This window comes from Globicephala melas, chromosome 3 (assembly GCF_963455315.2).
Source record: "Globicephala melas chromosome 3, mGloMel1.2, whole genome shotgun sequence".
Lineage (NCBI taxonomy): Eukaryota > Metazoa > Chordata > Mammalia > Artiodactyla > Delphinidae > Globicephala > Globicephala melas.
The window spans coordinates 81,411,530-81,425,418 of record NC_083316.1 but is presented as its reverse complement, the minus strand read 5'-3'; positions in this window follow the sequence as shown (position 1 = coordinate 81,425,418).

Here is a 13,889-nt window from a genome sequence, read left to right as displayed (position 1 = left end):
GTTGCGGGCAGGGAGGAATAAATGTGGAATTCATGTGACCCACTTGGACACTTCTGTTGCTCCTTTCCTCTAATGTAATTGGGAAGAGACACATGCAGCAACCCTGTTCTAGGAAGATCATGATCACCAAGGGGTTGGAGCCCTCATGAATGGAGGTTTGAGTCAAACCACTAGTTAAGCCATCAAGACCTTCAAAGGTGCCTGCTGAGGGTGAGAGGAGGGAGACCATGAGTACAGGATATGGCCCTGTGACCAACAGCAGTGACGGACTATATTTGTTCTACCAACCACTGTCTTCTAAGGGTCCCCTCAGAAAGAGAGGCCCATGGTAATCATAGAAGGACTGCCTCTTGAACATGTGTGGAGAAGTAAATCTTGGGCCAGGGTGGGGGGCTAGGTGGGGATGGGTAGAGGTGAGTGGTCATGAAAATGTCCCCTCACAGCTAAAAAAGAGTGGATACACAACACTGTAAAGCAACTATACTCCAATAAAAAAATGAGATAAAAATAAAAAAGAGTGGATATACGTATATGTATAACTGATTCACTTTGCTGTACACCTGAAACTAACACAACATTGTAAATCAGCTATACTCCAAAAAAAAAAAGAAAAAGAAAATGTCCTCCTCATATATCCTGCTACAGAAAGCATAAATGGTAGAAGACCCCAGGTGCTACACTCTGAATTCACTGCCGCAATCCTGCCAGGACCCCACTTCCTATGGGCTGCTCCCAGCTAATGAGTGATTATGGCAGAAATACTAGTGTCTTCCAGTGGGCAACTTCGTCTTAAGGATTCTTCATATCCTTGACTGAAACTCTCATAGAGTTTTTCTAAAGCCTGACATTTATTTTCCTGCACAGCTCGCCTTCCTTCCCTCTTCCTTCACAGAGATAAGACTTGCATAACAGTCTGATGGACCCCCTGCCTCCTCTGGCTGCCTCCTGGCATTCCTCACAGTCCCTTCCTCCCGTACATCTTTTGCATGTCTAATCCTGTCTTGGCGTCTGCTTCTCAGAGGAAATGAACTAACGCATATGTGATCCCTAAGAGAAGGGAAATGCTTAAGGTGAGCCTCATGTTCACACTACTTTCTGAATGCATGCCACTTTCTGAATTAAAATGCAGGAAATTAGAAGCCAAACAGAATACAGTTTGCTGTAACACAACACTGAAAACTCTCAAAACCAAGTCAGGAAAGAGTATGTACTGCGTTAAGTCCATCCCTTTGGAGCTCAAGAACAAGGTAACTAATGTATGGTGAGATAAATAATGAAGAATCATTGCATTTGGTAGACGGAGATTGACTGGAGAGAGGAACAAAGTGCATTTCCAGGAAGATGGAAATGTTCTGTGCTTTGATCAGAGTGTTGGTTATTGCTTATAGACTTTACCAAACTCATCAAATTTTACCCTTTATAATAGTACATTTCACCAAATGTCAGTTATTATGATATATTGATAATGAAATAAAAATGATGCTTGCTAAAGTCCACAGTGGACCATGAGAGAGAATAGCTAACTCATTTTTATGCCTCTATGAACACCTCAATTCTCATAGCTAATTGCTTCTTTGTTTAATTAAGTCTTTCTGCCTTGATCAGATAATTATTTAGGTTCGTTGGTTTGATATTGAAGAGTTTTGAAGTCTATCTTCAAAAGATATAAACATTAATTTATGTTAATATGTTTATATTACTCTATAAATGTTATTAATTTACTAAGGCAATATAGTCAAGGGAAAATTTTCTCCAGGTTTAAAATTCAGGAATATGTGTATATCATGTTGGTTCTCTGGAATTACAGGATAGCTACATAGCTGTGAATACATAAATGTAACCTGACTATATGCGATAAGAATGCTAAATAATAAACATGCCAATCAGAAAGGGTCAAGATTAAACCAGAAATACTACAGAAAAGAAAATTGAAGATAAAAGTTTTGGCAGCCCAAGCATAGTCCTATGGAAAGAGGGCTTTGGCCATCAACCTTCAAACACATTTAGCCCACTGGCAAAACCAGCCCTATGCTGAGATGAATAAAACAAGCTGTTAGCTTCTAGGCTTTAATAATGTGGGTCTGTTCTTTGACACACAGAGCATTTGTGTAGTGACGACAAAATTCATATATCAGGATCAGTAAATTTGGTGGCTAAGTGTTGGATCATGAAAAATTTACCATGAAAGAGTTGCCAGTTTGTAAGGGTTTTAGGATATGGACTAGCTAACCTTTCTTTTCTAACAGTATTATTCCCATTGCTTCACCTGCTTTTATTTTCTGTGATTTTTTACAGAAAAAAAAATATTGTTGACATGTATTCTGTCTTTAAATCTCCTATCCCTTTGGACCCTGCAGACTTTGTCAGCTTGGATTTCTATCCATGACAGACACAACTCTATCTGCCCAATGTGGATTTATCTCCTGAGTATTCGTCTCTTAATGATTTATTATTATATCTTTTAATCTTGTGTGAGGTATTAGATTTCCCAGTGGTAGATCTTATTTTTCTGCTGAATTTTCACTCTCTTCCTAGTATGGGATTTACCCTGCCTTATTATGGACACATGGCATGCAGGACCCTACAGTACTGACTTATTGATTTGGGTCTTGGCTACAGTACAAGCTGTAGCTAAAGGAATGTGAGAGAACATAGCATACAGAAATATCTGAGAAGGAACTTTAGGAGGCATCAGGAATTCCTGCCAGCTGTCTTTCTGAATGTCCCAAATAAGGCCAGCTCCCTGAGGCTGGAATCTGGAATGAGAAGACATGTGGAGCAGAACCACAGAACCTGACCCAGGCCACTGACATCTATCATGAGCAAGAAATAAATATGTGTTGTTGTAAGTCACTGTGATTTTTGGGGGGGTCACTTGTTATTAATAAAGCTAACTAACAAAATTCATATGCTGGATTAGGATTATCAAAATGAAATACCGTAACAGCAAATGTGAATCCTTTTTAGATGATGTATCACATAAGAATGAAGACTATACTGTTTAAGCAAAAATATTAAAATGAATACAAATAAGAAAAAATCTTAAGTATGACAGCGTCTACCATCCAGAGTTACTAAAAAAAATGCTTTCTTTGTCTTTTGGTTATAATAATTTAAGGTTAAGTAACTTGTCTCTCATCACTTAATGATTACTTCAGAGCATTTGAGAGGGGGTCTCTCTTTCTCCAACAAGTCCTCACAAGTGAAGGCTGTTCTTCTTTGACATGTTATATAAATCATGGCCAGTAATAGGAAAGATATCCTTTTTGGTTCCCCATTACATATACAAAACATCTCTCCATCTCCTTTGACACATATGCCATCATTGGTATCCTCTTCTACCAACCCTCATGCTGTCATCTACAGAGCACCTACTCACTCCCAGTAATTAAAGGCCTGCTCAACTCATGCAATTTATACTTACTCCTGTTGTCATTCTTGGTGATTTTCAAATAATCGTGTAAATTATCCATCCAAAACTCTAGTCTTTCTCTGCATTTTTTCTCATGTCTAGCAAAATTTGGTTTTACTTCAATCTAGTCTCCCATTCCCATAGAAATTCTGTATCTTGCACTGCCATTAACTTATTTTCCCCTGAAATCCAAGTTGCAAGTACCTCACTCTTTGAGTACTACCTCCCACCTTTTCAGCTAACTTTCTCCTATAGCCCCTTAAAATTATTTCATTGTATTGAAATTTCATCCCATTGGGTTGTAGACTTTATGCATCTGTGCCCTTCTGTTTTGACACCCTTTTTCCCATCTTAGATTTGGTAGCCCTTTCAACTCTTGTTAAATGCTGTCAACTCTCCCTCTGCCATCTTGTCTGGCAAAACCTCAACCCTGGTTGAACTCAAGTATATACATTCTGTGTCTGAAACCTGTATAACTCAACTCAACTGGAAATAGTCGTATAACCATACTGACAGGTCTCTGCTTAAATTCATGAGCTCAGGCCTCAAATAGAGAAGTAGCATTGCCTAAAAATAATACTACATGTCCTAAATAAGTTTGTTTTCACAGACTTTGGTATAAATATTTCAGAAATTTGTTTTCCTCAAATACCTTCTTATATGGTATCTTCTATTTCCCTTAATTTATTATGCATGATATAATGACTGCCATTGTATTCTTTATTTTCTAACATTTCTGCCTAGCCGTTTTCTACTTCCTGGCCTTTTGACTTGCAATTCTCTTAGCCTATAATGCTCTTAAACCCAGTTCTGTGTATTGCTATATTCCTCTTATTCTGCAAGTCTCATGTCAAATGTCATCTCCTCAGAGAGCCCTTGCCTGACCATCTTGTTCAAAGAACTCCTTTATTACCGTCTGTTACATTGCCCTGTTGACTCCTTCACACACTAATCACAGTATGTAATTATTCGATAAATATTTTGACTAGATTTCCAAAGATTCTACTCATCTCTTTAACCCCTTAACTGTAAGTTATGAGTAACTATCATGGGATTAGGTGGGTAGTTGAATACCAGTTGGAGTGGTAGTTTGACATGTCTTTTTGTGCTTGTTCTACCAGTTGTCATCAGAGAACTATATAAGGCTAGTTTTAATGCTCTCTATACATGACTTCATCTTCAAAGGGATCTCAGCATCCATGGACAAGAATCATCAACTGCCCAAACATCTCTGCTCACCTCAACAGAGCTATGACAGGTATCTCTAATACCAAAGACACACATTCAAAATCTTCATAGGTTCTAGGTGAGTCTCCACAGGAATTCCATACACCATAAATGTTATAGTCATAATCCACTCACTTCTGAGAATTCTCTGTAAATTTACTACTCCTCTGCCAAAAAGATGCTAAGTGGATAAATCCAATCTACTTCCTTCTTCCTATCTCCATCTAAGACATGTGGTCAAAAGGTAAATAGTTTTACATTTAGGTCACACAAGAGGGGTAAAATCCCCAGATATTTTTGATCTTCCCAGTAGAATTCTAAAACACATTTCTTTATTTTTCTAATGATAGGATCACAACTGTAACTAACATAAGCTATCACAGTTTGCATAAGCTGCCTATTTGTGAGCATGTGGTTAGCCACAATGCCTCCGGTATCCATAGCTATTTACATAAAGTTTTCTGGTGGAATGTAGGGAAATACTATAGTGCTAATGCAGAAGACAGATCATTTATTTATATTGTGAGGCACAGGTCATGCGTGAATTACACTCATTATTTTTCCTTTATTCCCACAGGTTTCCTCCAGTGAGTATCTTGATTCATTCTCCCAGAGCAACTTTCTCCTGCTGACAGGTTAGGCACTTCTAGACTTGGCATTCAAAATTTTAGTTAATAGGGGCTTTATTTAGTTACTTTACAAAAAAAGCTGAAATTATCTAAATTTCAATACATTAGACAGGTAAATCGCGAAGTGTATATCTTCTAATAGAATTACTTACTTGAAGGGCTGCAAACTCAAATACCTGCAGGGGCCAAGAAGCTAAAGTATAAATAAATTTTAAAATTCTGGAATAATCACAAATTACAGAGATGAAACAGCTGCTACTCAACTCCCCCTAATTGTTACCATCAGAGTAGATGAATCTGGTATTAACAAGTCTTCTTATATTTTTGAAAATAAATTTGAAGTACTGGCAACTAATTGTGTGTGTATGTGTGTGTGTGTGTGCATGTGTATGCATGTGTGTGTATTTTATTTCAATCCATTTTGCAGGAAAACAAAATGTCTTCTGCAGGCTATGTCGATAACCAGTTTACCAGTTAGTGATGACCTCAATATTATTTTTCTTTAAAATCTTCAAATGACAAACATTAAAAATCATTTAAAATGCTTCACAAAACTCAATTTACATAGGACTGTTCCACGTTATAACAGTATATGTATATCAAAGCAATATTTTCCAGAGATACTGTAACTATTGTAACTATAAAAAGTTACATAGATATAGATATCTAGAAAGAGATAGATTTACAGAAATAATTTTTAGCCATGAACAAGTTTTACTACTATTTCTCTTTTGCTTTTATTATGATGAATTGAAAATAATATAAAAGGAATGTGGGTTCCATTAAAGAAAACATTAAGTGGGTGATTACATTGGGCAATTTAAGAAAATAAAGAGAGGAGAACAGAAACTGTTTAAATCAGATACAAGAGAGATTTTTATTGTTTTTTAAAATTTATTTTTGGCTGTGTTGGGTCTTCGTTGCTGTACACAGGCTTTCTCTAGTTGCGGCGAGCGGGGTTGACTCTTCATTGTGGCGCGTGGGCTTCTCATTGCAGTGGCTTCTCTTGTTGTGGAGCATGGGCTCTAGGCATGCAGGCTTCAGTAGTTGTGGCTCGTGGGCTCTAGAGCGCAGGCTCAGTAGTTGCGACGTGCAGGCTTAGTTGCTCCACGGCATGTGGGATCTTCCTGGACCAGGGCTTGAACCCGTGTCCCCTGCATTGGCAGTCGGATTCTTAACCACTGTGCCACCAGGGAAGCCCAAGAGAGACTTTTAGAAGGTACACAAAGATTGAAGAAATTACAAACCCCAAACAGTAAATTCCCTAGGTAGTGACACACACAATTGCCTATGAAGTGACCACTATTCAATAGCTGACCAGTTTGGAGTAATATTTAGCCTGATGGTTATTCTCTTCCTACGAGATAGTTTCTCCCATCACTGTTAAGCACAGAAAAACAGCAAAAGGAGAACACAAAAAAAATCAGTAGGTAATAAGGTAGGGTATCTAGGACTTGCCAAAACATGTATGGGATAGTGTGCCTGTTTATTTTAACATTTCAGGGGTGTGTGCAGTAGGAAATAAAACACCAAGAACTAGGACTGTAGAACTGAAAGAGATAAGAGTTGATAAACAATTAAAATGTGGACTTGTGAGCAGCTGAAGTGCTTATTTCAGAATGAGGCATATTTAACTGGCAGGGGTTACAAGATGTCAGAGGACATTTCAAATGGATATTAAAAATTTTTTAATATTTGACTAACAGTATGTAAGAATTGTCTCTTCTAAGGACATTCATGTTTAAATAGAGATTAAGTATTAAATGCAAAGGATGATGTAAGTGACGTGGGTTAAATAACGGGGAAGAATTGAGAATGGCAATGATAGGATTTTTCCTGTTGTTCCAGAAATTATACTAGATTCATGATTATATCTTGTACCTAAAGTCAAAATCACCCTTCTGCTGTAAGCCTACGATATTTGGTTACTATGGATGAAAAACAGAGTAACAAAAGGACAATGAACATACATACAGAAAAATATGTGACGCTTTTATGAATATTTACATGGGCAAAATGAATTAATTCGGAATAAATTTTTAAAAACTAGATATTTTGTCCAGAAACAAATAAAGAGATTGAGTTGCCTGTTGGTGAACAGCTGAATTTTCGCATTAATATGCTTCTTGTTCTTCTTGATCATTGATTCATAGGTAAAAGGCTTTGTATGAATAATTCTCACTATATTGCTAGGTCATAAACAAGACCTTCAATCAGCTCATCTGTGATGGTTAATCTTATGTGCCAAGTTGATTAGGCCAGACACCCAGATATTTGATCAAACACCAGTCCAGATGTTGCTGTGAGGTGTTTTTTAGATGAGAGTAACATTTAAATCAATAAACTATGAGTAAAGCAAATTACCATCCATAACATGGGCCTTAGCCAGTAAGCTTAAGACCTTAAGGAAAAACAGACAAAGATTCCCCAAGAAAGAGGGATATCTACCCCCAGATGACCTCGGATGTGAGCTGCAACATCAACTCTTCCCTCTTCCCAAGTCTCCAGCCTGCTGGCTTATCCTGCAGAGTTAGAAATTGCCAGCCTCCACAATCGTGTGACTGATTCCTTAAAATAAATCTCTTTATATCTGTATATACACACATTCCATTGGTTCCTTTTCTCTCGAGATTCCTGACTACTACACCAACATTCCCATTATTAAAATATCATGGGTACTAGCAAGGAACATGTGGAATTTGAAATGGAAAAAAACCATTTATATCAGCATTCAAAAAATGAAATACTTTGGTATAAATCTAACTAAACATGTACAAGATGTACATGAGGAAAACTATCAAATTCTGATGAAAGGAATCACAGAAAAACTAAATAAATGAAGAAATGATCCAGGTTCATGGATAGGAAGACTCAATATTGTCAAGATGTCAATTCTTCCCAGCTTTTAACAGATCAACACAATTCAATCAAAATCACAGCAAGTTACTTTGAGGATATTGACAAACCGATTCTACAGTTTATATGGAAAGACAAAAAACCCAAAATAGCCAGCACAATATTGAAGAAGAACAAAGTTGGAGGAGTGACACTACCAGATTTCAAGACTTACTATAAAGCTATAATACTCAAGACAATGTGATACTGGTGAAAGAATAGACAGATAGATCGATGGAACAAATAAAGTACCCAGAAACAGACCCATACAAGTGTATTCAACTGACCTTTGATAAAGGAGTAAAGCAAAAAAATTAAGAAAAAATAGTCATTTCAACAAATGATGCTGAAACACTAGACATCCACATGCAAATATACCTTAGGTATGTTCTTCACAAAAATTAACTCAAAATAGATAATAGACCTAAATGTAATTTGGGAAACTACAAAACTCCTAGAAGATGACACACGAGAAAATCTAGATGACCTTGGATTTGATGATGATTTTTTAGATAGAGCATCAAAGGCATGATCAGTGTGAGAAATAGTTGATAAGCCGGACTTAAACAAAATTTAAAACTTCTGCTCTGTGAAAGTCAAGAGAATGAACTGGAAGACAATATTGCAAAAGACATATATGATAAAGGATTGTTATCTAAAATATACAAGGAACTCTTAAACCCAGCAATTAAAAAATGAACAACCTAATTTAAAAATGAACAAACGATCTGGACATCTCACCAAAGACGATATACAGATGGCAAATAAACATATTGTATGTCATCGGAGAAATGCAAATTAAAACAACAGTGAGATACCACTAAATACTTGTTAGATGGACAAAATTCAAAACACCAAAAACACTAAATGCTGGTAAAGATGTGGAACAACACGAACTCTCATTCTTTGCTGATGAAATGAAAATAATACAGCCACCTGGAAATCACTTCAGGTTTCTTACAAAGCTAACCATAGCCTTACCATCAATCTTACCAGCAACAGCGCTCCTTGGTATTTACCCAAATGTTGAAAACATGCCCACACACAAACACAAAAGACTGTACGTTTATAGCAGCTTTATGATTGCCAAAACTTGGAAGCAACCAAGATGTCCTTCAGTAGGCATTTGGATAAATAAACTGTGGTACATGCAGATAATGGAATATTCAGTGTTAAAAAGAAATGAGCTTTCAAGCCATGAAAAAATACGGAGGAATCTTTAAAGCATATTACTAAGTAAAAGAAGCCAATATGAAAGGGCTACATACTTTATCATTCCAACTGTATGTCTTCTAGAAAAGGCAAACCTATAGGTACAGTAAAAAGATCAGTGGTTGCCTGGAACTGGCTGGGGAGGGGGGCATGAATAGCCAGAGCACAGAGGATTTTTAGGGCAGTGAAACTGCTCTGTATGATATTATAATGGTGGATATTATACCATCATTATATTGGTGGATATCATTGTACATTTGTCAAAGCCCACAGAATATACAATTCCAAGAGTGAACTCTATTGTAAACTACAGACGGTGGGTGACAATGATGCCACTTTCACTGTACTTTCACTGACTTTGACAAACGTCAGCTCCATGTTAGGCCCATAGTCCTACCCATCCCCCTTTCCTCAGGGCTAAACTTTTGTCTACTCACAGGGAATGCACCCAAGCCAGATGAGTTCCCTGTCAACTTTTACTCTTGCCTTCACCTGACATGAAAGCTGAAAGAATGCCTTTTGCTGATGCAGTTGGTTAATGGTCATGAGACCTTGAGGGGAAGGAAAAACCCCTGGTTCCAGTTCCAGTTCGTGTGGATGTGCTTCTCACTTGGTAGTCAGATTCTGTTTTTAGCTTTGGCCCCTTTCAATCCCCCTGTACCCCTTCTGGTGGTGCTGAATGCAGCTACAATTGTCTCTGGATCATCTGTGTGGGGGATCCTTCCTGCCTGTATGTAAATTACCCACAATAAGCTTCGTAGTTGCACTTTATGGAGTTGCCTGCTTTGTTTTTTGGTCTCAAAGTTCCTTTTCAGTTTCGAGGATATTATTACATATCTCCACCTCCCAACTGGGTAAGTGTGTAACTTGCTTCTCAATATCACTGTAAACCTAAAACTGCTCTAAAAAATATCCTCTTAAAAAATGTCATGGGCTATTAAAAACCCCACTATGAGATTGCAAGTGTCTATTCATTTCTTTCCAGCTGAAGTTGAGGGCACAGCCAGCAATTAAAACATGATTTACATTAAGTTAAAGGATAAAGTAGCATTTTAAAACCATCTGCCATTACTTGCATTATTTATTCAAAGGGTACTACTGTGTAATTGCAGATTTGTGCTGAATAAAGACAAATGTGTTCTCTTTATTGAAGAACTTACAGTCCAAAGATAGCATGGAAATTTAGGAACAACTTTAATTTTTCAGGATCATCAAAACAGGCATTCTAATGGAGGGAGGTAAGTCCAAAGACACTGCTGTGGGTAAGACTTTTTACCCAACATATATATTTATAGTTCTTGTACCTAATAGCATAGTGAACCAGACTGTCCTCAGTTTGGCCATAGTGTTGGTCTATACGTATTTTTAAACTTGGCAAATTGTTATGGATGCATATTTCATGAATCTAATAATATCAAATAAATGACATTAAATTACACTCTCAAAACTTAATTGTTCAACTCTATGACATAAATCACAGCAAGATCCTTTTTGACCCACCTTCTAGAGAAATGGAAATTAAAACAAAAATAAACAAATGGGTGGGACCTAATGAAACTTAAAAGCTTTTGCACAGCAAAGGAAACTATAAACAAGACGAAAAGACAACCCTCAGAATGGGAGAAAATCTTTGCAAATGAAGCAACTGACAACGGATTAATCTCCAAAATATACAAGCAGCTCATGCCGCTCAATATTAAAAAATCAAACAACCCAATCCAAAAATGGGCAGAAGAGCTAAATAGACATTTCTCCATAGAAGATATACAGATTGCCAACAAACACATGAAAGGATGCTCAACATCACTAATCAGAGAAATGCAAATGAAAACTACAATGAGATATCACCTCACACCAGTCAGAATGGCCATCATCAAAAAATCTAGAAACAATAAATGCTGGAGAGGGTGTGGAGAAAAGGGAACCCTCTTGCATTGTTGATGGGGATGTAAATTGATACAGCCACTATGGAGAACAGTATGGAGGTTCCTTAAAAAACAGAACTACCATATGACCCAGCAATCCCACTACTGGGCATATACCCTGAGAAAACCATAATTCAAAAAGAGTCATGTACCACAATGTTCACTGCAGCTCTATTTACAATAGCCAGGACATGGAAGCCACATAAGTGTCCATCAACAGATGAATGGATAAAGAAGATGTGGCACATATATACAATGGAATATTACTCAGCCATAAAAAGAAATGAAACTGAATCATTTGCAGTGAGGTGGATGGACCTTGAGACTGTCATACAGAGTGAAGTAAGTCAGAAAGAGAAAAACAAATACCGTATGCTAACTCATGTATATGAACTCTAAAAAAAAAAAAATGGTTCTGAAGAACCTAGGAGCAGGACAGGAATAAAGACACAGACGTAGAGAATGGACTTGAGGACACGGGGAGGGGGAATGGTAAGCTGGGACGAAGTGAGAGAGTGGCATGGACATATATACACTACCAAAGGTAAAATAGATAGCTAGTGGGAAGCAGCCACATGGCACAGGGAGATCAGCTTGGTGCTTTGTGTCCACCTAGAGGGGTGGGATAGGGAGGGTGGGAGGGCGACGCAAGAGGGAGGAGAGATGGGGATAAATGTATATGTATAGCTGATTCGCTTTGTTATACAGCAGAAACTAACACACCATTGTAAAACAATTATATTCCAATAAAGATGTTAAAAAAAAACTTAATTGTTCAAATATGGGCAGGGGAATCTCTTGAGTTCCACTGAACCATTATCAGTCATTCAGAAGTGTTCACTTCTATGTATCAATAAAATGTGCTATGCTTAACAAATTCAGAAGCAGCAGCATTATACGACTGGAGAGTTCTTTTTTTTTTTTTTTCCCTAGGCATTTAAATCTGCCATGTATTCCTATAACTAGTTCTTGGTTTGCTTTAGTTTTGCTGTTGTTGGATTTGTTTTGTTTCATTTGGGCCATGTGAACCGTTTCGCCAAACTTATAGCTTAATACATGAATTAAACCCACTTTGCTCTTGAAGATTTTCATGCTGCAACTTTCCCATTAGAGAAGACAATTTGACATTGTGTAGCTATAGATTATTATGATCACACTGAAGACTTATGTCCACTACTTTCCTTTCCCATTCCCTGTTCCAACAGTACTGATCTACCCCAAAGCTCCTGCATTTTATTCCTCTCTGTGTATATATACTCTTTCCTGTGCTTGCAGTGTTCTACCCTCCCTCTGCCTGGCTTACCCCTTAGCTTTGCAAACCCCAGTTTATGTGTGCCCTTTCCTAGGAAACTCACCTTCCTTGCTCCCCAAGACTTAAACACTCTATCTGCTTCCATCCAGTAGCTTACCCAGATACACGATATGTACTTCAAATGCTGCTGTTAGTTCATGGTGCCATATTGCAACTTATTTTTATTTATTTATTTTTCACAATCTGTCCCCCTCTGAGTGCGTGATCTTTCTGTCTGGTTAGATGCTGTATTTTATTCATCTCTATGTTCCCATGCCCACATGTATTTTCTGGCCCATAGTAATTGCTTAAGAAATGTTGGATGAATTTAATTAAGTGATACATATTACTCCATCAGCAGCAGCAGGTAATGTTTTATTTGAAATCCAGAATATATTTGTTTACTGCTTAAAAATCAAAAGTTAACCTAGAGAAGTTAGCATCCTAACCATGCATTGCCCACCCCCTCCGCACCCCAGTACCCTTTTCACTTAAATAAGAAGCTGTTTTATTCTTGCAGTTTCTGCTAATTGAGAAGGCAGTGTGATTGAGCTGCATTAATGCAAGTGGGATTTGCCTAGACATCAATAAACTCGAAACGCTCCCGGTAGGCCACTTGTAGTGTCAATAAATGCTCATAATTACTTGCTCCTTTGAGTATTTTAGACCCAACCTCCCATTCGCTCTGCTGTGAGCAGAGACCTGAGAGGTTCTTAACTTTCTACATCTTAGGGGAAGAATGTCAAACATTGCCAGGGCTCTCGGGTTTTCAAGCAAAGGTGTTGGCTGTTATCCTTGTTATTTTAAGCTGTCAAGGGACTGGAAATTGGAACAGCCACTCTTGCGCCCCTCCAGCAGAGGACTGGGGGTGAACCTCACCGTTTCTGGGTTTAGGAAGGTGTAAACCCCAGGGGCCAAGAGTGGATGACAGCTGGAGACACCGCTCAACCTGAAAGAACAAGAAAATGAATTGAGAGGCTCTGGGGGAAGGGGTGGAGGTGAAGAGCTTGGGACCTGCTCAAATAGATGGGGGAAATCCTGTCTTCCAGGCACTATGTCACCCGAGGAGTGGCTCCTGACCCACCTCCACCACCCCTCAGTAAAAGCCAAGCCAAGGCATGGTACAACCTGAGTTGCAAGCTTCTCCCTGGGTGAGGGCGGAGATTCAAGACTTGGAGAAGGTCTCTGAAAACTAGAACCTAGGACGGGAAAAGTGCCCCTGCCACACAGTACAATAGAAGTAAAGACAAAGAGTAAAGGGGAGGAGAGGGTGAAAATCAGGCTAAATGCACATTACT